Genomic DNA, 27,403 nt, shown 5'->3' on the forward strand with positions numbered 1-27,403 from the left:
CCGACAACCCTTCTTTCTCATTTCATTGAGGACGCTAAATGCAGCAGTTAATTCCTTCTCGCCGCATAATCCGGCGATCATGGCATTATAGCAGACAGTGTTAAGATCCAGCTCACTTGCCTTCATCTCCTGTAAGAGAGTTACAACCTCTTCCCTCCGCCCAGCGTCGAACAACGCCTTGATCAGAGTGGAGTACACGGCATTATCCAATTTAACATTTTCATCCTTCATCATTTCATCCTTAATCTTGAGAGCAGCATCCAGTCGATCACTCCTGCAGAGCCCTTTTATCAAGGAAGTGTAAATAAAAGCGTTTGGCGGCAAGTTATGCTCTGTCATCATACTCTCCTTCAGCTTAAACGCCTGATCTATCATCAACTTTGAGCAGAGAAACGATATCAAAGTGCCATAAGTAGCTGTACTCGGTTGAATTTTTCTAATCCGCATTTCATCAAACAGACCCCACGCAAGATCAGGCAATCCAAGGATACAAGCAGCGTTAATCACTATATTGTAAGTGCAAGCATCCGGCGACACGCCGTAATCCTCCATATCTCTGCACAAATCTTCAATGAAAGAGTAATTTCTGCACGAAAGAAGCGCGTGAATGAGGGAATTGAAGGACCGGATTGTCCTCTCGCATCCAAAGGAAGGGATCCGGCGAAATGTACTGATTGCAGAGTCAGCCAGCCGAGCCCGGCCGTAGAACGAGATAACGTTGCAGAAAACGATCTCTTTGAACTTGACCCTTTTCTCCCGCTGCATCAAAGTGAGGATCTGCTCCATCTCGGGGAACATTCTTGCCTGCCCGAGCTTGCAGACGACGAGATCGTAGCAGCGCGCGTTGTAATTGAAGGGTTTCTTCGAGGAAGGCGGGCATGAGAAGCCATTGGGGAAGCGGAAGAGGCTGAGGGCGATGACGGGATCCTTCTCCTGGCGGAGGAGGGACGCGAGTTGAAATGGCGAGACTTTGGCAGGCATTGGAAGAAGTCGCAGTAGAGACCAGTCTGAAGAAACGGTGGGAGAAATAGCCGACTAGTTGAACTGTGAATATTAACTCGCCATGTCCCAAAATTCGTACGATTGTGCGAATTTTCAGTCGCACCAAAACCCTTGTCCTAAAATACGGAAATTCTCATCCCCCATCGCACAAAGCACAAATGACTGCGAGAGAGTGGGAGGGGGAGAGAAAGAGCCAGCGAGAAAAAAAGACGAAGGAGAGAGTGAGAGAGGACCGAGCTACATATTTGGGTGCGAGGGAAGAACGAGCGGGGGAGAGTACAGCGATTGAGAGAAAGGGACGATAGAGAAAGAGGGAGAGAAGAGCGAACGAGAGTGAGAGAATAACACAAGAGGGAAGGAGAAGAGCGATAGAGAGAGAGAAAGAGGGAGAGAGGTAGAGAGAAGTGTAAAGAATCTCGCAGAGATTGGAAGGAAGAGAGAAGAAAGAAGTAGAAGAAGAAAGAAGAAAGAAGAAGAAGAAGAAGAAGAGACCGATAGCGGTGATTAGAAGATCGTTGTATTTCTCCACAAAATGAAGATTACATTTGATTATTTTTTATCAGACCTATATGTGATAAGAATAGTAAGTATCCGTTGTTGAAATATATCCGTTGTAACAGATTGCAACGGATATATTTGCTTAAACTCAGATCTGATCTACACCGTTATAATGAAACGGGAGCACCGATCACGACCGTTGATCAGTGTAATGAGCCCTTTCTCTTATAACGTTGAATTGGTTAGATCTGGACCGTTATAACTAAATGGGTGCACCGTCGATCGGTGTTGTAGACCCATTAGAATCCTAGCCTTTATAATCCTATCTAGATTTAATCCTGACCGTCTAGATTTAATCCTATTCTATGTTTAATCCTATATTTAATCCAATCAACTAAAACTCTAACGAGTATAGTATATATGTTGATTTTTACTATCTAATCTGGATTAGGTCCTAGCTGAAGATCGAAATGGATGTCCGTTGACTCGGCGAGCTGGCGCACCGGTCTTCTGGTGCTGACTCCTTAACACCCCCCTCAAGCGCAATGGCGTGGGAAGGACGTTGAGCTTGCTCTTGAGTTCATTGAGTCTAGCTGCTGGGAGAGCCTTTGTGAGGATATCAGCGAGCTGCCCTTGGCTTGGAAGGAACCGGATGATGAGTGACTTGGCCGCGACCTGTTCACGTACGAAATGGAAGTCTATCTCGATATGCTTCGTCATGGAAAATTGGGTTTGCAGCCAAGTAGGGGGCTCCTATGTTGTCACACCACAGAGTTGGAGGCATCGTTGTGGCTTGATTTAGCTCACGGAGCAGAGATTGAATCCATTATACTTCAGCAACAGCATTTTCTAATGCCTTGTATTCAGCTTCTGTGCTGGATCGAGCAACAGTTGGCTGTTTCTTAGAGCTCCAGGAGATTAAGTTTTTACCAAGAAATACCAGATAACCTCCTGTGGACCTTCGGTCTTCATGATCACCTGCCCAATCTGCATCACTAAAGATACTAAGAGAAGAATCAGATTTGTTATTAATAAAGAAGCCGTGTAAAATTGTTCCTTTGAGATATCTAAGAAGATGCCTTAAGGATTTCCAATCATTATCAGTGGGAGTGTGCATTTTTTGACATGCCTTATTTACAGCAAACAAAATATCAGGTCTTGTCAACGTGAGATATTGAAGTGATCCAACAAGTTTTCTATAGAGAGTAGGATTGACAAATTGGTCAGACTGAGAGGAAGAATTTGCTAGACTAGAAGGGGTAGAGGCAGGTTTACAGTTTTCCATATTTTCAAGTTGAAGCATTTGTAACAGATATTTAGATTGTGACAACAGAAAACCATCATCATTTTTTATTAATTCAATACATAAAAAATAATGAGCTGGTCCTAAATTTTTGATAGCAAAAGTGGTTTGCAGTTGTTGAACTAAATCACTAATTGTGGAAGAACAAGGTGATATAACAAGGATATTATCAACGTATATGAAAAAAAAAATGGTGTTGTGGAAGAACTTTTGAAGAATAAAGACGTGTCTGTTTTAGATCTGATAAAATCAAGTGTATTGAGAAAGTGGGTTAGCTTGGTGAACTAAGCTCTAGGTGATTGTTTTAAACCTTAAATGGACTTTCAAAGATGACATACATGATTAGGGTGATCTGGATCTTTAAATCCAGTGGGTTGTTCCATGTCAATAGTTTCTGCTAATTCTCCATGTAGAAATGCATTAGAGACGTCTAATTGGTGTATTGCCCATTTATTGTTAATAGCAATTGAGAGTAATAACCTTATGGTTGTATGTTTGATCACAGTACTAAATGTCTTTGTGTAATCAAAGTCTTCTTGTTGAGTGAATCCCTTGGCAACAAGTCGAGCCTTATACTTATCAATGCTACCACTCGGTTTATATTTTATTAACCCATTTGTATCCTAAAACATGTAGGTTTGGAGTTCTTGGAACTAGTTCCCAGGTCTGATTATCCACCAATTCTCGCGTTTCCTATTCCATTGCATGCATCCATTCAGGACTGTTGGATGCAGTGCTATAGGAGTGAGGTTCGGCTATGCTGAATAAATTGGTCATGAAGCATTGTGGTAATGGATGACGAATAGCAGTAAATGCCAAGTGTTTCTTGCGAGTTGGCTGACAATCTTGCAGGTATAGATCCTTAACATTCCTAGTCTTTAGAAGATCTCTTGGCTCAGGAGAGTAATCCAAAGTTGATAAAATAGGTAGTTCAGACTCCAAGGGGTTATTAGGATCAAACAGCTGAATGGATTTTGAGCCTTTAGTTTCTGACTCAGTCCATTCAGCTTCTAATTCTAAGGGTGATGAATCAACAGCAATGTTCGGTCCCATATCTCTGATGGGAAAGGGATTGTCTGTTGTATCTGTGAAAGAGCTGTCTAGTTCTGGAGTTTTAAATTGTTCGGATATATCATGATATGAACCAAGTATTCCATTCGCATGAGTATTTGTGTTAATTTGAGAAAAAGGAAATATATCTTCAAAAAATATAACATGTGTGGAAACAAAAAACTTACCTGTATGGAGAGATAAGCATCGATAACTGAGGTGCAAAGCATTGTAGCCTAAAAATACACACTTTTCTGATCTAGAATCAAGTTTATGTTGTGAATATAGTCACAGATAAGGATAGCATAAACAACCAAAAGTTTTAAGTATAGTATAGTAAGGTGGACATTTGAAGAGAATTTCGTAAGGAGACTTATTTTTCAAGATGGAAGTGGTTAAACGATTTATAAGAAAGGCAGCAGTCACAACAGCTTCATCCCAGAATTGCTTTGGCATTCTGGATTGATGAAGTAATGAGAGAGCTGTCTCAACTATATGTATGTGTTTATGTTCGGCAGTTCCATTTTGTTCAGAAGTGTGGGGGCAGGACACTCTGTGAACAATGCCTTGATTTTTCAGGTGAGTGTGAAGAGATTGATACTCCCCTCTCAGTCAGACTGTAAGTATTTTATTTTTGAACCAAATTGTCTTTGTACTTGTTTTTGAAATGTGATAAAAATTTCAAGGAGATTGCTCTTCCTTTTTAGAGAGTAAAGCCGGATGTATTTACTGAAGTCATCGACAAAGACAACATCATAAGAGAAACCTGAATGTGAAAGTGAAGGTGATGGACCTCATAGATCGGAATGAATGACTTCAAGACAGTTATTTAAATGATGAGATGCAAGGAAGAAAGGTAGTTAATGCGATTTTGTAATTTGATAGGAATCACAAACGAAATATTTTTTATTGTGTAGCACAGGAAGACCATAATTCTGGATTAAAATCTTCAAGGTTTTAAGTTGGGGATGTCCCAATCTCTGATGCCAGGTTGCTTCAGAGGTTCTTTCCCCAATGTCGGCAGTTTTAGGATGTTGATTATCCGAGTAGAGGCCGTTTCTAGTTGTTCCTGTAAGGAGAACCTTGTTGGTGGTTTTGTCCTTCACAAGACAGAAGGAATCGTGAAATTCAACATAAACACTATTATCAGAGGTTAGTTTTTGAATTGACAATTATTTTTTAGTAATAGATGAACATGAAGTATATTGTTTAAGAAAAGAATTTTATCACTAGTCGTTATTTTTGAATTACCAATAGCCAAGATATTCAAACCTGTGTCATTACCTATTTGGAGACGATCATTCCCTTGATAGGTTTGAGTTAATTGCATAGCACTTGGATCAGCTGTAACATGGTGGGTAGCTCCACTATCTGGATGCCACCCTTGTTGTTCTGCAGAGTAGGCTTGAGGGCGCTCATTTTACCTGTTGTGACTGTGCTGATTTCCTAAAGACAACCGTATAAACTCCTGGCATTCTCTTGCACGATGCTGGTATTGAGTACAAATTTGACACCGTGGCTAGTAATTCTGGTTTCTTCCTCATCCTCGGTTTGTACCCTGCTGTTGACACCATTAGTAATTGTCATTTCTTGATTTTCTTCCTTGATCAGATGTATTTCTTTGGTAGTTATCAGTTCTTGAGTTTCTCCCTTAATCGGTTGTATTCCTTTGATAGTTGCACCCGTGATTGTCAGATTGATTTGTATATCTTTGAGCTGAATTTGCCATCAATGGGAAAGCGTTTGTGTTTCCTTTATGATGGTGAACAAGATAATCATCATGAGCCTTCAGATTTGTGACAATCTGTTCAAAACCCATGTGATAACAAACTGTGAATACTCTGGAGGCAGTCCTTTCAGGAAGGTGTAGATCTTAGACGGCTCATGAACAGGATGGCCCACGATCTCCAATGCCTTTGTTATTGACCTTAAATGCTTAACATATTCATCAATTGATATGTTACCTTTGCCAATGTTGTGAAATTGTCTGTTCAGTTCCATTATCCTTGACTGGCTTCTTCCAGCAAAGGTGCTTTCTAATGTTTCCCAAGCTTCTCTTGATAATTTCTCTTTGGCAACACATGGTAGAATCTGTTCAGAAATGGTGGATTGAAGAAATCCAAGGACCTGCTGGTCGATTCTCCGCCAACCTTCAAATTTCCTTGTTGATCTGAAACTGAAATAGATGGAGGAATTGTCCCATTAATAAACTGATTAAGGCCATACCCGTTGAGAAGGGGCTGGACGATGTTCCTACACATCTGGTAATTGTTGGAGTCGAGCTTGACTAAAATTGTAACTCCAGGAGGAATGGCAATAGGGACAGCTCCAAAGGCTTTCATGCTTGAAAAGCTTGGAGCATAAGGGGCGGAGACAGCGGAAGCACGTTTTTCATCTCTCATGCTTGAATCGCCCGGCTCTGATACCATGTAAAGAACCTCGCAGAGATTGGAAGGAAGAGAGAAGAAAGAAGTAGAAGAAGAAAGAAGAAAGAAGAAGAAGAAGAAGAAGAGACCGATAGCGGTGATTAGAAGATCGTTGTATTTCTCCACAAAATGAAGATTACATTTGATTATTTTTTATCAGACCTATATGTGATAAGAATAGTAAGTATCCGTTGTTGAAATATATCCGTTGTAACAGATTGCAACGGATATATTTGCTTAAACTCAGATCTGATCTACACCGTTATAATGAAACGGGAGCACCGATCACGACCGTTGATCAGTGTAATGAGCCCTTTCTCTTATAACATTGAATTGGTTAGATCTGGACCGTTATAACTAAATGGGTGCACCGATCACGACCGTCGATCGGTGTTGTAGGCCCAGTAGAATCCTAGCCTTTATAATCCTATCTAGATTTAATCCTGACTATCTAGATTTAATCCTATTCTATATTTAATCCTATCATCTAAATCTCTAACGAGTATAGTATATATGTTGATTTTTACTATCTAATCTGGATTAGGTCCGTTGACTCGGTGAGTTGGCGCACTGGTCTTCTGGTGCTGACTCCTTAACAAGAAGAGCGATAGAGAGAGAGAAGGAGAGAGATGAGCAACATAGAGAGGTTAGAGCGCGAGAGAGAAAGGGAAGAGCGATACAGAGAGAAAGAGAGAGAGAGGAAGAAGAGAGAGAAGACAGAGAGAGAAAGGAGGACGGAGAGGAGAGAGTAGAGCAATAGTGAAAGAGAAAGGAGAGAGAGAGAAGAAGAGCGATTCAAAGAGAGAAATAGGAAGACAGAGAAACAAGAGAGAAAGAGAAGAGTGATAGAGGGAGGGAAGAGCGATAGAGAGAGAAAAAGGAGGATGGAGAGGAGAGAAGAGCGATAGAGAGAAAGAAAGGAGGATGGAGAGGAGAGAGTGCAGTGTTGAGAATCTTGAATCTTGAGATTGCAAGAAGAAGAAGAAGAGAAGATTGAGAGAGAAGAGAGAGAGGAGAAGAGGGAGAACAGAGGAGACACAAGAGGATTGATAAGATCGTTGTATTTCCCTCAATTTAGGTGTTACATTTGGTTGTGTATTTATAATACGTATATAGTCTAAAAATAGAAGTTGCCATTGATGTAGATATATCCGCTGTAACCGTTTACAACGGATATATACTATTTAAAGTCAAATTCAATCTGGATTGTTATAATAAGATGGGTGCACCGATCATGACCATTGATTTGGTATCGGTGCACCTCTTGAACAATGTTTATTTTAGATTCAATATGAGTCGTTATAATGAAATGGGTGCACCGATCACAGCCGTTGATCGGTGCCGTGGACCCATTAGTTATAACGGTTATATTTGTAATATAATCCTGACCATTATAACTATCTTAGATTAAATCCTACCCGTCTATTGTGTATCCTAATCAACTAAGTTGAATCCTAATCGACTATGTTGAATCATATGCTATATTTGAACTTATATTGAATCCTATCTTCTAAGTCTCTGACGAGTATATTGTATACATCCATTTTACTACCTAATCTTAGTTAAGTCCTAACGTTGAATCGCAGCCAAGTTTGCCGAGTTTGAGACTCCTTCCTCAACATAGAGCAATAGTGAAAGCGAAAGGAGAGAGAGAAGAGCAATACAAAGAGTGAAAGAGGAAGACAGAGAAACAAGAGAGAGAGAGAGAGACAGAGAGAAGAGTGATAGAGGGAGAGAAGAGCGATAGAGAGAGAAAGAAGGATGGAGAGGAGAGAGTAGAGCAATGGAGAAAGAGAAAGGAGAGAGAGAAGAATGAGAAACAAGAGCACGAGAGAGGGAGAGAGAGAAGAGCGGTTGAAGTGAGAGGGAGAGAGGAGGAGCAATAGAGAGAAAGAGAGGGACAGAGAGAATAGTGATAGAATGTGAGAGGGAGAGAGAGGAGCGATGGAGAGAGAAAGAGAGACAGAAAGAAAGATGGAGGGAGAGAGTAGAGCAATGGAGAAAGAGAAAGGAGAGAGAGGAGAAAGAAGAGCACGAGGGAGAGAGAGAGAAGAGCGGTAGAAGTGAGAGGGGGAGAGAATAGCAGTATAAGTGAGAGGGAGAGAGGAGCAATAGAGAGAGGGACATAGAGAAGAGTGATGGATGTGAGAGGGAGAGATAGGAGTGATGGAGAGGGAAAGAGGGACAGAGAAGAGTGATAAAGTGTGAGAGGGAGAGAGAGGAGAAAGCTAGAGAGAAGCTGAATAGAGAGAAGAACGAGAGAACATTCTCCTTTTTTAAAAAAAATTGAACATTATGCACACAACTGCACATTGGCATTGCAAAGGCCTTTGTGCGACATCCAGTGCAGTTATTCTGGCAGCTGCGCAATGTATAGTTTCAAAACTCCAACCACACTAAAATTGCATCGGTCACACAAAAGGACCTTCTCTACAGTTTCACTCTTCAAAAAATTCCAGGTTCAGAAAATTCCAATGTAGAAAATTATTCTCTTTGGAATCTATAAGATATTTCTTTGTTTTTTCTTGCACTGTTTGTTTATTTTGAAAGTTAAGCAATTACATTTCATTATGAATTGTAGAAGATCACTTAAACAAAAATGAAAATGAAAATGAAGTAGATACAATATAAAAAACAAATAGGGTGGATACCTGATAACACACAAAATATTGATTTAATTCCATATATTTATGCACTAAAGTATTAATATGTGAGTTATCAAGCTTAAAATAATTAAATATTTTTAAATTGGTATTCTACTATTGTGGATTCAATCAAATATGTAAGGATTTTCCCTACATAGTATCTGTAGGGAACTTAATTTTATGACTCAGATCATATTTTAACAAATATTGTGTACTTACATTTTGAGAGATGAATTTTCTAACTCAAAAAATGTATTTTATATATTTTAATGACCCAGTATTTATTTTATCATGATTAATGTATTTTTGCCTTTAATATTCGCCGCCACATGTCATCATCGAATCCATAGAATGGCGCCCAATCATCACTTCTGAACTTCTGTTGCGTTAATCATTGCAAAGAGGAGCAATTATCATTGCAGATCGTGATGTCATAATGTGCCAATCATTACTTAACACACTGACACACTTTTTATGCAGGAGCAACGTGAACCAAATGAATAAAAAGAAATGATTAAAATCCTACAAAACACAATACGAGAATCGGGGGTGAAAAGAGTCAAAAGGAGAAAAAGAGAGTAAACAATTGTGGTAGTATGTGTGGCGCATACGTATACTCCTGCAATTGAGTAAAAGGCGAAAAAGACGTTGATGTTGTGTACGAAAACATGTGCCACACCAGATAATGATAAGGGAATATTTTTAAGCCACAACAAATGACGTGTGTCAGCATGTCCTTCACTAAACAAAGAGAGAGAAAGAAGAGAATCTTGTTACATGACACACGACAACGTGGCCCCATGTCACCCAATAATGGAATTATACAAGCAATTTTCGGTCTTTTTCTTTTGCAGGTACACTTGGCGATTTTGAAGTGCACAATCCTAGAAGAAAAACTTATCACACATTCATTAAAGAATCTGACAGTTAGACAGCTTAACTGAAAATGGAAAAAGAGGAAGCTCCAATGCCAATGATGAGGAGAGAGAAAAATGAATGGCTTGAACTGCTCGAAATTCAATACATGATACCTGACAATCGACCAGACCAATTGAGCTGAAATTTGGAGGGTGCTTCGCCTCCTCTTCTTTCTGTCCATATCCTTTGATCTATAAATAGAGGTGTGAGTCATTATCAAAATCATCCTTAAACTTGCTTCCTACTCATGCATGTTGATTGAAAGATAGTGAGTTTTTGAGATGCATCAAGAATTTTCCTTGTGTCCTGGGTGTGTGGGAAGAAGAAACAGAGAAGAGGAGGAGCTTACCGGCACTCTCAAATCACCGTGATCTTGGCGGAACGTCAGGATCTATGGCAAGCATCTTCGTCTTAAACTGCTCTTTCTTGGCATTGTTAGTAGCATAATTGTATACCACAATCACATCCAACCATCACATGACCTCTATATGTACCATCATCGTATTATTAACTTATTTGCTAATTATCGTATTTGACTCATTCTCTACCCTACTCCTGTCACGCCTTGTGGCATCATCAATTCATTCTCACATTGACTTGCTTGCTGCAAACTTGAATTTTAATTTTCTACTAACTACTCTCCTCAACATGATATCAACTTCTTGCCTAGTATTTCCTCGTCACTTGACTTCTAATTAAGAATTATCTCTTCTCATCTTGATAAGCATCATGGTAAGAGTATTAAATCATTAATCATCGTTCCCTAAAGAGATGATCCATACTCATCCCTAGGTAAAAATTACCAAGTATAAGTTTATGTATTATTGAATAGTCTTAAATATTAATGACCAATGAAAACCCTAATTTGGAGATTATCAAAACCCAATAATCATATTAAAGATTATGTCATAAATGAAATACTGTGATGGGAAATAGAAAATGGAGATTCTATCAATCTTCTGCTTCCCAATTGGGTGAACTGCACACTAGGATTAATGCACCCATGGATCGATGATCAAATCTTAAAATAAATCATCATATGATTTAGTCTCTTCCTAGTTTTCATGGTTGATCACAGCAAGAACCTTGTAACCCTTTGGTAGAGTTTACTCTTATCTGTCAAAAGTTTGATTTTGGAATGTTACTAATGATATTATAAAAATGAGAATATTTCTTTTCAATCTTCGATATGTAGCTAGATATTGTTTGACATAGTTATCTTTGAGTTTCAATACTCGATAAGAAATGCAACCTTCTTTCTTGAAAAACAAATTATGGTGGAAAAATGAATGAATATAAAAGAGCTATATGTCAATCTTATCAAAGCCCTGATGAATGATATGTGAGTCGAGGGAAAAATTGATAGAATCAAATAAGATATGTCTACACTTTGGTGAAAAATAATAAGAAATCATCCAAACCTCCTATACATGTCTCGCATATCAAGTCATGAAGATGATCGATGCTACTAATTAAGCATATTATATGGACATCAAGGTAATCAGACTTGCATGATTTGTGTCAGTTCATTCAAATAGGTAGTATTCATTATTATCAAGAGTAATTACTACTCTTCAAGTGTGTATACATACTCTTCAAGAGTAATTTCTATTAGTTGGATTCTTGAGAAAATGTGGCCATTAGTGTGGAGACAATAAGGACAAAAGCTGGGCTCTCTGGTGCAAGATTTCTATGAAGTGATTCGTATGAATCTTTTAATGGTATTACATCTAAGTGTCAATAGGGATAGTTCATGTCATGATTGTGTAAGGGATACATGACCTGAGATGTCAAGGATATCTTGTGTTTGGATGGTCATGTTTTGACTGAGATGTATAGGTTCCTAACCATGAGATTCAAACATGTCTTGGCTCGGAGTAGCAAGATACACACGATGGTGATTGTGTGATCAATATGGGATTGTCTGACCTTGGTATAAGAGGTGTTTGACTCAAGAATGAAGATGCTTCAATTTTGTGGCCAAGGTAGTAAGTATGTTCGAGAAGGTAACTCCCCAACATTTCCCATTATGCGTTGGTGCTAACTTAATGACGATTTGGGACATCTTGTATATCGATGACCATGTTTTGACTAAGACACAAGAGTTTGTAATGACGGGATTCAAACTTTTTTATCTCAGACATAGTAAGTTATCAAGTCAAGATCATCTGGCCTCAATATTAGGGGAGATTAAGACAAGGAAGGAGATGCAGGAAATATGTTATGTGATAAGCCAAAAATGGTGTGATTAAATGAAAGTTTAATTGTGTCGTTTGGATTTAAGCTTATGCAATAAATTTATAAAATTATCCTTTTCAAAATATAGAAAGTATAGAATGAGAAAGGGGTTGATCCACAGGGAAGCAAAAATCCTTGAAATCTGAATTTATTTAATATTTCTAGGAGCTAAAAGTTGTATGAACTAATGGAATGCAGAATAATAGAGATGATACAAAATGAAAGAGGGGGAAGCAACTACCCTTGAACACAGGGAAGCAATTTGAACTTTCTCCTGATGGTTCAGATAACCTGAATAAATAATCAGAATGATTGCAGTGTTTAGGGCTTGATCCTCTTGAAAGGATCAATACGGAGGTAAAGAAATAGATGGAAATCAATCCTACCCCTTCGCTGCATCTGAGACGTCATCGGAGCCGCCATCATTGGCGTTGACAGCCCGCCGATTTGCATCCAACTGGACTGGCACGCCAAGGCGATAGTGAAGACACTCGTGTTTAATACCCAGATGAAAGCACAACAGCGCCTTCAAATGTTTTGCTTTCTTGCTGGCTCGTGCTCGTTTTATTCATCATTTTACCATGTGCATGTGTTCATTTTTGTCAAGTTTGTATCCCTCGTATCGTGTTCATGTTCATGTTAACGCATGCCGCGTTGTCTCACGTCGTCGAATGTGTGTCAAGAGTTATGTTTATTTTTGTATTAACCGGGGTCCTATGTAAAAGACCCCCCCCCCCCACAAGTAAGGGCATCCCTGCCCTTACTAAGGGCCATCGTGCCCCTATATAAGGGCACAATAGAGCCCTAGCCGATCAGACCAGTTTATTTTCTCTTTCAAGTGTTTCGTTATCACTTGGTCTCACATAGGGAGAAGAAGGGAGAAGGAGGAGGAAGTGTGAGAGAGGGGAAGAGAGAGAAAGGGGAAGAGAAGGAGGTTGTTGGCCACTACTACGTCTCCTCTCACCAGATGACCCAGCATCGCCGACGGTCCTCTAGGTGCCGCCAGCCCTCAGTTGGACGTCGTGCACCAAACCCCATTCGCTGATTCCACTAGGTGTGCAAGTCACGACTGGCCAACTCGCTGGTTGCTCAAACCCCCTCCGCTGATTCCACTAGGCGTGCAAGTACATTGCTAACGTTGCCCGAGGCAATAGTGACGCCGAGTTGAAATTTCCCCAACGTCCCCCTATCGCAACACAGCACGGCCCACCGTGCATCGTTGCTTGTGCATTCCTGAAGTGTCCCCACAGCCTCCATCCCACGACCGTGCCCTGTTGGATGCTCTAAAGCCTCCCGGCAAATCGCCAGTGCATCGACTTTGCCCCCCCCCCAACCCACGTCTTGGACTGTCGAAGTTGTACGTCGACCACGATATTGCACTTGTGGTAACTTTCAACGATGGCCAGGTCTCCGCGCTTGTCTTTTTGAGCATTGACCCATACGAACATTGGGCCCGTGCTGAGTATTGGTCGACCACGCATCCGTGCAATATTCGTCGGCTCCATCATGGTGCGACAGTCCACAGTCCCGCCAAACCGGTCGCCTAAGTGGCGCCCTAGGGTGTTGCCTGCCCGTGCATGTGCCTAAACCACATCTGGAGTTGCCCTTTTGTATGCCCGCCATTTTCTTGGCATTTATTGTACGCTCGATGCCCCATCGTGCTGGCACGCCATTTCTCAACCGAACGTCGCTGCACGGATTTGTGCCCTGTTGTTGTGCCGCATGTCACCGCTTGCGATGAAAATTTGACTCGGCCAGCGCCAGTCCACCAAAAGACCACAGCCGTCGAGCTCAGTCGTATGCTTGAGCCATCTCAACACCGCACTGCCCTTCCCAGCTCGCCATTGATGCCTGCCTCCGCTTGCGCCGTCCATCATAGCATTGCGCCTGCCGAGTTAAGTCATTTGCTCGAGCCGCCCAATTGTTGATTTCCTCTCTCTCTCTCTGCCTCAGTCCTCTGACTTCTGGCTCCAACGCAACGCCTCTTCGCTTGTTGAGCTACACCAGGCTCCTCCCTGGCCCGCCTACGCCACACCAGACCGCATCTAATGCTGCACCGACAAAGACATTGACAACAAGCGTCATCCCCCATGAGGTACATCATTCCCCTTTGCTCGTAAGTTATATTACGTCTTCAGTATTTTTTTGCTGCACTCCACCACACTCGGGTTAGTTTAGGTTAGAGTTCATACATTGAAAACTATGACTTGAGCAAATCCCGAGCCACAGGTTGAGCACGTTCGTTATGTGCGAGCTCCAACAGAATTATTCCATTCAACGTCATAGTCGCTATCATTGCTCCAAAGAGGGTAAGGAGTTCACCATCACCATCACCGGTCGCCTACCCCAGAGCTCGAAAGTCGGCAACCCCCACGAGTCGGGGCATGCAGGTATGTCTGCCTAGGACTCACCGCATCACGTAGTTACATTCCGGTTAGGAAATTATCCAATCGGACGACGCCCTAGACGACGTCCGGTATCATACTTCTTGATGTTGATTCTCCTTTGAGAGAATCAATGTCTTGAAAAGAAATTGAATATAAATGCTAAACAAGATGTTACTAATACGTTCAATCTAAATGAAATCCTAGAACTGTTATATGATTTATTTAATTTATTTTTTATTTTAGATTGCACTCTTCAACAACGGAGCTGATCTTCCCTCAATAGCTCCTCCTAGAGCATGAATATTTCGCCCATGCTTAGCGTTTTGGCAACAAACAAGAAGAAGAACAAGAGGCAAAGAAGACACTCACCTGATTAGCTCAAGAACTGCTGAAAATTTTGACTCCAAAAACTTGTGTCCTTCCTGGCCAACTAGGGTTGGGACAAGTTCGAAAGCGGTTTTCCTCCCCTTCCTGATATTATTTTACAAATCCCTCCAATAGACTGAAATAGCAAGAAAATACAAAATTACCGCCAAAATTTCAGGTAGAACTCATCCTCAGATTTTGAGATATCAAGGTTTTAATTTTCTTGAATTATGGGCATCTGCATTCTTCATTTTCTCTCTCCTCCAGTTGTCGCCAGCTCATCTTGCCTTCCACATGAAGGAAGGAAACACCATTAATAATTACTCTCTCCAAATCTGGTGCTGGAAAATGTGAGAAAATGTTGAAAATTGTCCAGAAAATAAACAAATAGTCTTTGCCTTCTAAAATTAAATTCTTTATGAATCTAAAGTCAAATAAATCTGTAAAAATTCTAGAAAATCTTGAAAAATCATAAATTCACAGCAAAGGCAATTTTAATCAGTTTAGAGCATGATAACATGCAAATATGGACATTTAGTTACACATATTTATGATCATGCATGATATTTCTACAATAGTTTTCATGTTATCATACCCCCCCCCCCCACTTAAATTATTGATAGTCCCTTAGCAATGTAGCTTTAGTTCTCTTTAGGCCACCCTTTCATCCATGAATGTCAAAGACATTTGCATGAAGTGTTAGAAATATCAATTACATGCTAAGAATGAGAGCTCCCCATTACGCTTTGGATTCTAACCTTTTCAGGAATGTTGGAGCCACCCCTAGTAATTTGGGCAAAGCTAATGAAATGAGTTAGAACGATGTACTTCTCTCTAGATATGAAACTATGATCTTAAGGTGTCTCACTTCTTTCTACGTGTGGTGGACCTCACATCTCTCACATTATGGTCACTCTTTCTCATGTAATGGCTACTTGATGCTTAGTCTCTCTCACTAACTTCCTTCTCCTGAAACTAGAATAAAGACATTTTCGTCCTCCTGGTTAGCACAGAATATCAAAGTAAAGGAGGTAGGGTAGATAATATATGAATAATGAAGGCTAATGTCACTTCAGATAGCCGACTCCCCAGATTCACACGAATATGAGGGAGTTAGAATGAAAATTGGTGATAATTGTATAGATGTCCTCATTAGACTATCTAAACAAGACAATAAGATTGCACATGAAATGGACGAGAAACACTAGGATTCCTATCAAAGAATTTAACCCCATTTATTCCCTTTTTTCTTTTTTTATTTTTAAATTTTTTCTTTTTCTTATTTTTTTGTTTTTTTGTTTTTTTCTTTTTTCTTTTTTTTTGTTTTTTTGTTTTTTCTTTTTTTTTTCCTTTTTTGTTTTTTATTTTTTATTTTTTCTTTTTTATTTTTTCTTTTTTCTTTTTTCTTTTTTCTTTTTTATTTTTTATTTTTTCTTCTTTCTTTTTTCTTTTTTCTTTTTTCTTTTTTCTTTTATATTTTTAATTTTTTATTTTTTATTTTTTCTTTTTTCTTTTTTATTTTTTCTGTTTCTGTTTCTGTTTCTGTTTCTGTTTATATTTCTTTTTCTTTTTCCTTTTTTCTTTTTTCTTTTTTCTTTTTTTCTTTTTTCTTTTTTCTTTTTTCTTTTTTCTTTTTTCTTTTTTCTTTTTTCTTTTTTCTTTTTTCTCCTTATGGTGCACCTAGGGAGAAGAAAAAAAGAAAAGAGAGAAAAAAGAAAGAATAAAGCACCTTAAAACATGTTTTCCCCGAGGCTGACGTGGTGGTGTGTTAGCACGCACCACGCCACCCTCTACCCTCTATTTTTTTCATTTTAAATACTTAGATGAGATTGCACCACGTCACCTCGCGCCAAAATCAAAGGAGAGAAAGAGAGAAAGTCATTGTTTGTCTTTTGCACCTCGGTCTTCGTAGCATTTATTACAGAAAGATGCCTTCTTTTTTGGATTCGTCCACGTCTCCCTTTTCTTGATTTGAGGTGTCAGGCTTAAATGCAATCATTGCTTCGCAAATCACAAAGCGATGATTGCCTGGCTGAATGATTGGCTTTTTCCAATCATCAACAATCACTGTGATTTGTCATCATTCGACAAATCGAGCACTTACACATGGCGACGCGACATAAAATAAAGGCTAAAAGCTTTTAAAAAATTCATACTAAATAAAATTAAAGCCCAAAATATACATATAAATATATATATATATATATTGACTTAGAAAAATCATATCTTCCCAAATTTAATGTCAAAAAATTCCAGAAAAATCATATTGTCTCAAAACTTATATTATTTTAGAATATATGATTAGAAAGTCCCAAAAGATTCATAAAAATCAGAACTTCATTCTAAAAATAGATTTAATCATTTTAAGCTTGATAACATGCAAATACGAGTAATTTAATGCAGATAAACATGTAAATATAATCATGTAAAGTACTAAAAATGCATGTTATCATTTATCAGGTTGTCATGAAATCTTTTCACCTTGGCTTTATACATTATTGAGTTCTCATGTGTCTCCCTCAACTCTTGGAGCTCATGCATCTACAAAAGACGTTTCTCTTGAGCTGCATCTAAAGAGAGATTAGGTTTCTTGATGGCCCAATAAGCTCGATGTACAATTCGACGCGAAGATCGCAAGCTTTACCAAAAATCATCCTATATGGAGATATCCTAAGGGTGTCTTATAAGCGTTGTGGTAAGCCCATTGAGTGTCATATAACCGGCTTGACCAATCCTTCTCGTCTAGCCTAATAATCTTTTTAACACTCTTCTTTATCTCTCCATTTGAATTCTCAATCTGTCCATTAGCTTGAGGGTGATATGGGGTTGTAACACAATGCTGCACCCCATATTTCTTAAGCATTGAATGGAATTGAAATTATAAAAATGACCACTCCTATCACTTATAATGGCTTTCGGACATCCAAACCTATAAAAAGTATGTTGTTGAACAAATTTAACAACGAATCTATGATCATTTGATCTGGTGGGAATGGCTTCAATCCATCTACACATATAGTCCACCCCCATGAGGATGAACTCATGTCCATCAGGGTTAGGAAAAGGACCCATAAAGTCAATTCCCCGCACATCAAAGATCTCTACCTCAATAACCGGCTGAAGTGGCATTCTATCCTTCCTGTTCACATTCACTGCAGTCTGGCATCTGAGACAGCCTGAACAGAACTTGAATGCATCTGAGAGTAGCTTGGACCAAAAGAAACCAAAATTTCAAAGTTTAAATGTTGTAATTCTAGGGGCATAGTGTCCTCTGCATAAAGAAGAATGGCATGCATCTAAAATACTCGTTAGTTCTTCTTCAGGCACATATCTTCTAAACACGTATCAACTCCCAATATAAAAAGTTCAGGTTCATCATAGAAACAAAAATGAATATCTTTAAAATATTTCTTCCCGTCACTGTAATCCCAATTTTCTGGGAGTAAACCAATCACTAAATAATTTACAATGTGTGCACATGGGAGGTTTTTGCTCTGAATTTCCAAGATTTTTTCATCTGGAAATTCATCAGGGATAGGTGCGGAAGCTGCAGTAGATAATGTAGAAAGATGATCCGCAACAACATTGTCCCTCCTTTCCTATCTCTGATTTCTATATCAAATTCTTGGAGTAAGATGCACCGAATGAGTCTCAGTTTTTTCTCTCTTTTTGTAAAGAAAAATTTTAAAGCAACATGATCAGAAAAAATTACTACTTTACTACCTAATAAAAAAGAACAGAATTTTTGTAAAGCGCAAACTATAGCCAACAGTTCCTTTTCAGTTGTAGAGTAATGAACCTGAGCTTCATTCAAGGTTTTGTTGGCATAATAGATGGTCACTAGCTTCTTATTTATCCTTTGACCTAAAACAGCTCGGAGTCTGCAAAACGGAGCAAAGTCAGAAACATCACACATGAGTTCAAAAGGGAGACTTTAGCTAGGAGTCTGCAAAATGGGAGCTTGAATTAATGGATCTTTAATATGCATGAAAGAAACTTTAGCATCATCATCCAACATAAAATTCACATCTTTAGAAAGTAGATGAGTCAAAGAGTCAAAGGTTTATGAATCTCGTTTAGAAGCTAGTGTGGCCCAGGAAAACCCTAAGTTGTTTTAGGGCAAGGGAAGATTCTTGATGGTTTCCACTTTCGCCTTGTCCACCTCGAGGCCACCATTGCTAATGTAGTGCCCTAGAACTATCCCTCTTCCACCATGAAGTGGGATTTCTCCTAGCTTAACACCAGATTGTTCTGGATACATCCCTACAAAACCTTGGTCAAGTTAGTTCAACAGTCATCAAAAGAAGATCCATAAACTGAAAAGTGATCCATGAATATTTCTAAGGGTTAATAGCACGGTATATCCCAAACCACGTCCAAAGTCTGCGAGTTAACCTTAGCTTTTTTTTTGGCACGGTATATCCCAAACTCACTAAGTCGTCTGCGATATATCCCGGTGATGACGTAGAGTCCATCATGGCTGCCAGGTGGATCTCCGGCCAGATTTTTACCTGGCGGAACCCACCTGGCCGCCATGCTAGATTCCACGTCATCACCGTGATATGTCTACCTGCCAAGGGTTTAACTTAAAGAGAGAGAGAGGCATTCTAGAGAGAGAGGGGGAGAGAGAGGCATGCTAGAGAGAGAGAGAGAAGGAGAGAGAGGTTCTAGAGAGAGAAAGAGAGGTGTTCCAGAGAGAGAGGCATTGTTCTCTAGAACACCTCTCTTTCTCTCTCTAGAACACCTCTTTTCTCTCTCTAGAATCTGCCAAGGGTTTTCTGATTAGAGAGAGAGGCATTCTAGGGAGAGAGAGGGAGAGAGAGAGTTTCTAGAGAGAGAAAGAGAGGTGTTCTAGAGAGAGAAAGAGAGGTGTTCTAGAGAGAGAAAGAGAGGTGTTCTAGAGAACAACGCCTCTCTATAGAACACCTCTCTTTCTCTCTCTAGAACCTCTCTCTCTCCTTCTCTCTAGAACTCTCTCTCTCTCTTGGTAGGTAGACATATCACGGTGATGACATGGAATCCAGCGTGGCGGCCAGGTGGGTTTCTCCAGGTAAAAATCTGGCCGGAGATCCACCTGGCAGCCACGATGGACTCCACGTCATCACCGGGATAAATCGCAGACAACTTAGTGAGTTTGGGATATACCGTGCCAAAAAAAAAAGCTAATGTTAACTCGCAGACTTTGGACATGGTTTGGGATGTATCGTGTTATTAACCCTATTTCTAAAAATCCCCTACTAAATCAGAAAACATAGCTGTCATGCACCTTTGAAAGGTTCGAGGGCATTTCGCAGACCGAATAACATTCTTTAAATCCAAATGTACCAACCAGACAACTGAATGTGGTTTTGTATTGATCATTCTCATGTATCTCAACTTGATTATAACTAGAATATCCATCGAGAAAACAATAAGATTTTTGTCCACCTAGTCTCCCTAAGACTTGGTCAATAAATGGTAAAGGGTAATGGTCTTTCTTAGAAGCAGAATTTAACTTCCTATTATCAATGCAAACTCGCCAACTAGATGCTACCCTGGTTTGGACCTCCTCTCCCTTTTCATTTTGATGTGATAAGCCTAAAAATTGCGTGTAAATATGTCGTTGATTTGATGTTTAGACTTATACCATAAAATTTATAAATACCCTTAATCACTAAATATAGAATATAGAGCAAGCAAGGGGTCAAACCACAGGGAGGCAGCAAGTAAGAATTTTTATCAAATTTCAATGAATTAATTCAAAGAAGAATTAACTATGCACTTAATAAATCTTAATTATGATGAATAGTGTTTTTAATTAATCAAAATCAAGTAAAACTTAATTTTGATTTTAACTATTTCAGTCAGAAAGCTCAAAATATAAGTATTTCAATTATAAGATCAGATTAATTTGGATTATTAATTTCCCAATTATTATAAAATTTTAAGACAATTTTTATGAATTAAAATTGGGAATTAAATAATCAAGAAAGGGATTTTTTAATTGGACTTCAAGATGGATGAATTTTTAATCAAATTTTATTTTTTGGTTTTTATATATTAAATTAAATTCCTAAACAAAAAAAATTGAAATCTAGATAGAGAAACTAGACAAATTAACCTAGAGAGAGAAAATGAAGAATTTGGGGAAAAGATGAAATCCGACCCTAAATTAAAAATCTAATGATTCAAAAATGTTCTAAATTGATGTAGAGTTAAAGATCAAAAATCAGATCTTGAATCAGAATCAAAATGCAGTGCTAATTTCATTCAAAACCAACTTCTAGGCCATGTACATTTCGCCCATGCCTTGGCGTTTTAGAATCATTCAAGAAGAAGATTGAAATACAAATCAGAAACTTACAACTTTGAGTGCAAAATCAAGAATTGTCGACTTCCAAAGCATCCCTTGTGTGCTTCCTGGCCAAATCCTTGGAGAGAGCTTTAAAAATTGATTTTCGCCCATTTCCAGACCTCCATTTAAAGATCTAACCGTCTGGATTGTAGAGGGAGAAAGAGGAACCTACCCTCAAAATTTCAGCCCAATCAGACGTCTAGATCTCAAGATATCAGGGTTTTAGTGAGGATTAATCTAGGCCGTTGGATGTATTTATCTCTCCTCCAAGAAGGTAGGAAAATGGCATTTTTCTACTGGTCGGAATATCTTTTTCTCGTTTTCCGCCTTCTCGGATCGCGCTCTGACATGTCTTTGTGTGCGTCCGCCGCCCACAATCATTGGACAATATTCTTCTTTTTAAACGGCCACGAATAAGCCACGTCGCTCTTCTCTTTGTTTTCCCGTTGAGCCGCGATTTTTGACCTGCGTCATTTAAAAAATAATAATAAAATGGTGGTAAGCTTACCGCCTTTATTTACGTTTTACGGCATTGATTTCTGCGTGCATTTAATGCACGGGGCGAATCGACGCCGTAAAACGTCGACATTTTAAAAACTGTGTCGGTTAGCACGTGCATTAAATACACGCGCTAATGACCTTAAATATATATATATAAGTGTTGCGCGGGCGTCGGTTAGTGCATGCATTAAATGCATGCAGCTAACTGGCACACGTGCAAAAGTTCACGCGTGTCGGTTGCCACGTGCATTTAACGCACTGGGCTAACCGACATTATTTTTTAAAAAATAAAATCATACCTTTTGCTGACTTTTCTGTTTTATTTATTTATTTATTATTATTATTATTTTCATATATATATATAATCGCATCCATGTATTTGCCTGAATTTCGGGCGAATGACGTGGATGCCCCTTGATATATATAAATATATATATATCAATGCTAAATAAATGATAAAAAAATCATTTCTTCGCTAAATATTGGTCAGAAAATTATATAAAAATATGGGAAAATTCCAGAAAATTTATGAGAGCCTTACCAACCTTTAGCCAAGTATTTAAAGCCCTGTAAAAAATATTTCTTCACTGAAATGAGGTTAAATTCCATGTAAAAAATGATAAAAATTTAGAAATAAAAAAAAATCAAAGTATAAGTCATTTATCTTTATTTTTATATGATAACATGCAAATCTAGTCATTAAAACACATAAATATAATGTAAAATTCATCAATTAATGATGTTAATTTGCAAGTTATCATGCTGCACTTTAATTCATGTCTTTTTAGGGACTACGTGTATAGGGCTGACCCAATGACTATCTGAAATAGCATAAATGAATCCTGCCTTTAACCATTTTAAGATCTCCTCTTTTACGACCTCTAAAATATGGGGGTTATGTCTTCTTTGAGGTTGCGTTGTAGGTTTAGCGTTCTCCTCAGTTAAAAATCTATGCTTGCATACCTTTGGGCTAATCCTTAATATCATCAATGCTCCATCCAAAGGCAAGTTTATGAGAAGACAAAACATTAAGTAACACAAGCTCTTTACTTGATGACAAGGATGATCATATAATGACAAGACATGGTTTTTCAGGCCCTAAAATAACTATTTTAGAGTGGAGTGTAATGGTTTTAGATCATTATGCAATCATGAAGAGCTAGGAGTATGCTCATGCGATGATTTGACCAAGCAATCATTATTTTCAAGAGAAAATAAGTCATAAGAACATGGGTCATAATCATAATCATCTTCATCAACCAAATTTAACATGCACACATCCTCACTGGCCTCTTTTGAACATTCCATTAATTTTGAAATTGGGAGCTCAATCTTTTCAGTTCCCATTCTAAATTTAACTCTTCCTTTCCCCCAGTCTGTAGTGGCCATAGCAGTGGCTAAGAAGGGTCTACCCAAGATGATAGTGCATGACTAAGGTTTCCAGTTATCTTCATATCTGCAACAATGAAATCCACTGGGAAATAACAATTATTGATTCTAACTATCACATCATCTAGTTTTTCCCTTCCCCATCTTCCTTATATCCTTCTCCATCTTCTCCATATGCATCCCCGGCTCTTCTGCCTTCACGTCGATTAATTCTCCTCGCTATTGTCCCACATTCTTGCCATTGTTAGGGAAACTTTGCCGATAGGCCCAATCCTCTACAAGTCTCTCCATTAAAGCCATAGACTCATCTGCATGAGTATTTAAAAACGTAGTGCCACTAGAAATATCTATTAAGTGCCTCTCTAGATCATTTAATCCACCATAAAGCAAATATGAGAATATTCTTCCAAAAACGCTTATAGTTCTTTATTAAACCTGCCACATAAAGTTGGGAGTAAGTTTAACATATTTGGATCAATTCTGAAATTAACATTATCTACAATCGGCATAGTGAAGCGGGTGTAAGTTTCACTCTCTACTGGATCAGAATTCTTTGAGACTCATTCTCTTAGCACCTTGCTCTATTTGGTGGTTGTCACCCATGTTGACCTTCTCTTGTCGATTTTCTCCTTCTAGGCTTTCAAAGATTGGTTCAGCACTTGAACTCTTTCCTCTCTTCCTGCTTTTGTCAAGATCAACTATAATAGGTTTCCAAGATCTACCTCTCGTGCATGACCACTTAAACCACTTGTTAGAAAAAATGGGTTTTGTAACAACAACGCAAAGCGATCAATCTACTCTCACAAAGATTTATATCTATGAACACATATATATCGCACGAATAAAATAAAAAATAAGACAACATATTTGTACTCTACTAGTGTATATTTTTTTTCAGACTTTTGTTACCGTGTCTCCCCCACAACGGCGCTAATTGATAAGCCTAAAAATGGTGTGATTCAATGCCAGTTTAATCATGTCCTTTGGATTTAAATTATGCAAAATTTTATAATATTCATTTTTTCAAAATATAGAAAGTGTAGAATGAGAAAGGGCTTGATCCACAAGGAAGCATCTATCCTTAAAATCTGAATTTGTTTTACATTTTTAGGAGCGAAACATTGTATGAACTAATGGAATGCCTAATAAATATAGAGATGATACAAAATAAGAAAATGGGAACAAGCAATTTGTACCTTCTCCTGAAGATTCAGCTGAATAAATGATGTGAATGATTGCAGTGTTTAGGGCTTGATCATCTTCAAAAGTTCAACACCTAAGTGAAGAAATGGACGAAAATAAAGCTTACCCATTTTTTATATTGATTCTCCCTTGAGGAAATCAACATCTTGAAAAGAAACTGAATATAAGTGCTAAAAAATATGTTGTTACTAATAGAAAATGAGATCCTAGAAATGGTAGATGACCTATAGATTTTTTTTTTATTTTAGATTGCACTCTTCAACTACGGAGATGCTCTTCCCTCAATAGCTCCTCCTAGAGCACGAATATTTTGCCCATGCTTGGCATTTTGGAAGCAAGAAGAAAAACAAGAGGCAAAGAAGACACTCACATGATGAAATCAAGAACTGTAGAAAACTTTGAGTCCAAAAGCTTGTTGTGTCCTTCCTGGCCAACTAGGGTTGGGGCAAGTTCGAAAGTGGTTTTCCTCCACTTCCCGACATTATTTTGCAAATCCCTCCAGTAGTGGAAATAGCAAGAAAATACAAAATTGCCCTCAAAAGTTCTGGTCGATCTGACGGTCAGATCTCAAGGTATCAAGGTTTCAATTTTCTTCAATTATGGGCATCTAGATTCTTCCTTTTCTCTCTCCTCCAGTTGTTGCCAGCTCATCTTACCTTCCACGTGAAGGAAGGAAGCACCATTAGTAATTACTCTCTGCCAACCTGTTGCTGGAAAATGTAAGAAAATGTTGAAAATTTTCCAGAAAAGTTAGGAAACACCATTAGTGATTACAAATAAGTAGTCTTTGCCTTCTAAAATTAATTTCTTTATGAATCTAAAGTCAAATAAATTTGTATAAATTCTTGAAAATCTTAAAAAATCATAAATTCACACTAAATACAATTTTAATCAGTTTAAATCATGATAACATGTAACATGGACATTTAGTTACAGATATTTATGATTATTCATGACATTTCTACAATAGTTTGCATGTTATCGTTATGCATCAATACTAACCATACTATTACTCATTTGGTAGTGCATCATTTATGGATTAAATCCAGATATGGTATCAATGAAGGTTTAGAACTTGTGAGAAATTTAAAACAGTACTATATATCTTCTAGACCGAGAGGAGTAGCTTGAAAAACCAAGGGTTAAAAACTTAACCCATCGATCAGGTTAAATTAATTATTTATCCATTAATGTCTATGTTGATATATCTGATTAATAATTTCATTTATAAATGTTATTAGGCATTTGCATTTATGAAATATATTGATTAATGAATTCAGAGGGTCCAACACATAATATTAAAGGAGATTGGAAGATATATACTACTAGTAAGAACATTTATGAAAAGTTCCTATTGAATATAGGAGATAAAACTATCTGATCATGTGGATACTTCTTGAGGTAGGGCACATGAATGGCTTTAATAAACTATCCCAAGCAGCAAGTCAAGGTTAGAACACATTCCCCACAAGGCACACAAAATTATTATTTTTTTAAAGATCGATTAATGATTGATTTCATCTTCCTCTGCATTAGAAAATCTTTCCCATGATGTAAACCATAGCCTCATAATCCAATAACTAGAGGCACTACCTTTATGCATAATATTTTGGATAAAGCTCTTGAAATTTTAAAAATCTTGTAGAACATGATGCCTACTATGCTTCTAGTAACTGTAATGGAAGAAATAGGAGTTCTAGGAAAGTTTGGATGATAGACCTAACTGTAGTTAAACCTGGTTTCCAAAAAGAAAAGTAAAATCAGTTTATGATATAACTACAATCATTGAGAGTTTGAAATTACATGGTTCATTTCATCTTTCTCAAATAGATATTTCACTTTTTCATCATTGTTATATGTATGACAATAGAGAGGTGTACTGTACTTTACATGAACATGTTACGGTCATGAATAAAATAAAGATGAATACACCTATGAGTCAAATTCATGGAATCCTATAGATAATGTATAATCCTGGAAAAAACATGCAAATAAATCCAATCAGATAAATACTTTTTCTTTCCATCAGCAAGAACATAGGAAATTTTACCCAGGGGCTACTAATCCTTCCTGTAAGATTTGGAAGAGAAAAATTATAGTTTGGAGCAAACGCTAGCTGAAATATTAGAGTAAAATAACTCAACTGTGGAGCGCAATCCAAGAGTGGATTCTAAACAAAAATATATACTTCCAGAAAAGGTGTGTCCTTGTATTTTGAAAAAACCTATTTAATGGTTAAGACGGGGACAGAGCCAAAGTGGTGGTGATTCAGAACCTTCTATTTCCCACAACCATTGGGGAACTTAGATGGTTCCTTGATCACACAGACTTCTACAGAGAATTTAGCGAAGGTTTTGCTCACTGGTCTGAAATTTTTACTAACTTATTGGCTAAAGATGTGAATTTTTAGGTTTACAAGATGAACTTATAACAATGGAAACCAACCTTTATTCATCACTCAGTAGCCATATTAAAAATGAATAAAAGTTTTTCAATTTTTTTTAGTTGAACGTTCAAAAATTATGAGATAAGTTGACAAACAAATTTTAAGATTGTCATTCAACTCATAAAATTATGAATATTTATTTGAATATGTCATGACATTTATACTTGTTTTAAAGGTGTATTATCATGGAACATAGAAAAATATTGTATCCTTTATATAATTGGCATTTATTTATTTAGGAGAAACCTTAGCATGTACATATGAGATTCTATCTCCATGGGACCTAAAATGATCATCATGATACACCAAGTTATTCATCAATAATCCTGAAAAATAATTACTTTATTAAACTATCATGAAAAAAATTTTAATTTTTTTAATAATATGGTGATGAAGAAAACTAATCCTTAAAAAATATTTTTAACTGATATCTAAATTAGATATTTAAAGTAAATGCACAATTGATGACTCGGCCAAATAAATTCATATTTTCTAAATATATTCAATTTATATATATATGATTCAGGGTTGCACGAGATATGTAAATACATATCAGTTAGATTTTGAAATTTCGATGTTGATGTGGACGGAAATACATCATGATGACGTGGATTTAGGAAAATGAGACAAAAAGAGATATCACTTAATATCAAATCCCTTATTCTGGGATAATGAATCTATCAAAAGAATATGGTGT

The sequence above is a fragment of the Wolffia australiana genome, chromosome 11 (genome assembly GCF_029677425.1).
Source record: "Wolffia australiana isolate 7733 chromosome 11, ASM2967742v1".
Lineage (NCBI taxonomy): Eukaryota > Viridiplantae > Streptophyta > Magnoliopsida > Alismatales > Araceae > Wolffia > Wolffia australiana.